Source organism: Arachis hypogaea, chromosome 11 (genome assembly GCF_003086295.3).
Source record: "Arachis hypogaea cultivar Tifrunner chromosome 11, arahy.Tifrunner.gnm2.J5K5, whole genome shotgun sequence".
In the NCBI taxonomy this organism is placed as follows: Eukaryota; Viridiplantae; Streptophyta; class Magnoliopsida; order Fabales; family Fabaceae; genus Arachis; species Arachis hypogaea.
Genome location: NC_092046.1, coordinates 116,781,795 through 116,784,978, shown reverse-complemented (window position 1 = coordinate 116,784,978; position 3,184 = coordinate 116,781,795). Strand labels below are relative to the sequence as shown.

At 31.8% G+C, this 3,184-nt stretch overlaps 1 non-coding gene across 1 annotated transcript; it reads right to left on the bottom strand.

Moving 5' to 3' along the window:
* Positions 1 to 2,694: 2,694 nt before the first annotated feature.
* On the bottom strand, positions 2,695 to 2,802 carry LOC112726028 (small nucleolar RNA R71). The gene has a single exon (XR_003165100.1). It is a non-coding gene; the product is annotated as a small nucleolar RNA R71 (small nucleolar RNA).
* Between the last annotated feature and the right edge of the window lie 382 nt (positions 2,803 to 3,184).

The window sequence follows — 3,184 nt, the reverse complement described above, 5'->3', positions numbered from 1 at the left end:
ACCTCTATCTTTAATTTACGTTTTATTTATCTTTTTATTATCAATTCACCATAACCATTTGAATCCGCCTGACTGAGATTTACAAGGTGACCATAGCTTGCTTCAGGCCGACAATCTCCGTGGGATCGACCCTTACTCACGTAAGGTTTATTACTTGGACGACCCAGTGCACTTGCTGGTTAGTTGTGCGAAGTTGTGATAAAGAGTTGAGATTAAAATTGTGTGTACCAAGTTGTTGGCGCCATTGATGATCACAATTTCGTGCACCAAGTTTTTGGCGCCGTTGCCGGGGATTGTTCGAGTTTGGACAACTGACGGTTCATCTTGTTGCTCAGATTAGGTAATTTTATTTTAATTTTAAGCTTTTTGGTTTGATTATTTTTATTTTCGAAAATATTTTCAAAAAAAAAAATTTATTCTATGTTCTTCAGAATTTTTAAGAATGAATTCTAGAGTTTCATAAAGCACGTTGAAGCCTGGCTGGCTGTAAAGCCATGTCTAATTCATTTGGACCGAGGCTTCCACTTATCAGCATATGAAGTTGGATGTAGTATCAGCTGTTGTATGTCTGATTTGTATCTGCTGAAGCTTGGCTGGCCATTGGCCATGTCTACTGTTTTGGACCGGAGCTTTCACTGAAAGCTTGGCTGGCTAGTGAGCCATGTCTAATTCCTGGACCAAAGCTTTAGACTAACATTGCAGATTCCTGGAATTCTTATAAAAAAAAATTTTTTGAAATCCTTATTTTTCTTTTTCAAATTAATTTTTGAAAAATCCAAAAAAAAATTAATAAAATCATAAAAAACCAAAAATTTTATGTTTCTTGTTTGAGTCTAGTGTCAATTTTTAAGTTTGGTGTCAAATTGCAAGTTGTTATTTTTCTTGCATTTTTGAAAATTCATGTATTGCATTCTTCATGATCTTCAAGTTGTTCTTGGTAAGTCTTCTTGTTTGATCTTTAAAATTTCTTATTTTGTATTTTTTCTTGTTTTTCATATGCATTTTCAATTTGTTAGTGTCTAAAAATTAAAAATCTTTAAGTTTGGTGTCTTGCATGTTTTTCTCTTCTTCAAAATTTTCAAAAACAAGTTCTTGGTGTTCATCTTGACATTCAAAGTGTTCTTGGTGTTCATCTTGACATTCATAGTGTTCTTGCATGCATCATATGTTTTGATCCAAAATTTTCATGCATCGAGTCTTTTTGATGTTTTTCTCTTTCATCATTAAAAATTCAAAAATAAAAAAAAATATCTTTCCCTTTTTCACTCATAAATTTTCGAAAATTTGAGTTGACTTTTTCAAAATTTTTTAAAATTTAGTTGTTTCTTATGAGTCAAATCAAATTTTCAATTTAAAAATTCTATCTTTTTCAAATCTTTTTCAAAAATCAAATCTTTTTTATTTTTTCTTTCATATTTTCGAAAACTTTATGATTGATTTTCAAAATATTTTTCTTATTTCTAATTCATATTTTCGAAATTAATGCTAACAATTAATGTGATTGATTCAAATTTTTTAAGTTTGTTACTTGCCTAGTAAGAAAGGTTCAATCTTTAAACTCTAGAATCATATCTTTTTAGTTTCTTGTTAGTCAAGTAATCAACTTTAATTTTCAAAATCAAATCTTTTTAAATTTCTTTTTCAAATTTTTTTCAAAATAAGTTTCAATCACATCTTTTTCAAATTCAATTTCAAAATCTTTTCTAACTTCTTATCTTTTCAAAATTGAATTTCAAATCCTTTTCAATCAATCTTATCTTTTTGTTTGATTCTTATTTTTTTTTTAAAACTACCTAACTAATTCTCTCTCTAATTTTCGAAAATCACCTTCCTCTTTTTCAAAATTCTTTTTTTAATTAACTAATTTTTTTAAATTTAATTTAATTTGATTCAATTTCCCTTTCTTAATTTTCGAATTCTAATTTTAATTTTAAGTTAAAAATAAAAATATTTTTTATTTTAATTTATTTAATTTTCAAAAATTCTTCTCTCTCACCTCCTTCTAATTATTTATTTATCTACTAACACTTCTCTTCTTCTTAAAAATTCGAACCCTCTCTCTCTTTTTGTGTTCGAATTTCTTTCCTTCTTCTACTCACATAAAGGAATCTCTATACTGTGACATAGAGGATTCCCCTTCTTTTCTGCTTTCTTCTTTTTCATATGAGCAGGAACAAGGATAAGAACATTCTTGTTGAAGCTGATCCTGAACCTGAAAGAACTCTGAAGAGGAAGCTAAGGGAAGCTAAAGCACAACTCTCTGGAGAAAATCTGACAGAAATTTTCGAAAAAGAAGGAGGAATGGCCGAAAATAATAACAATGCAAGGAAGATGCTTGGTGACTTTACTGCACCTAATTCCAATTTACATGGAAGAAGCATCTGAATCCCTGCCATTGGAGCAAACAATTTTGAGCTGAAACCTCAATTAGTTTCTCTGATGCAACAGAATTGCAAGTTTCATGGACTTCCATCAGAAGATCCCTTTCAGTTCTTAACTGAATTCTTGCATATCTGTGATACTGTTAAGACCAATGGGATTGATCCCGAGGTCTACAGGCTTATGCTTTTCCCATTTGCTGTAAGAGACAGAGCTAGAATATGGTTGGACTCTCAACCTAAAGACGGCCTTAATTCTTGGGATAAGCTGATCACAACTTTCTTAGCCAAGTTCTTTCCTCCTCAAAAGCTTAGTAAGCTTAGAGTGGATGTTCAAACCTTCAGACAAAAGAAAGGTGAATCCCTCTATGAAGCTTGGGAGAGATACAAGGAACTGACCAAAAAGTGTCCTTCTGACATGCTTTTAGAATGGACCATCTTGGATATATTCTATGATGGTCTGTCTGAATTATCTAAAATGTCATTGGACCATTCTGCAGGTGGATCCATTCACCTAAAGAAAACGCCTGCAGAAGCTCAAGAACTCATTGACATGGTTGTAAATAACCAGTTCATGTACACTTCTGAAAGGAATCCTGTGAGTAATGGGACGCCTCAGAGGAAGGGAGTTCTTGAAATTGATACTCTGAATGCCATATTGGCTCAGAACAAAATATTGACTCAGCAAGTCAATATGATCTCTCAGAGACTGAATGGATTGAAGGAATCATCCAACAGTACTAAAGAGGCATCTTCTGAAGAAGAAGCTTATGATCCTGAGAACCCTGCAATAGCAGAGGTAAATT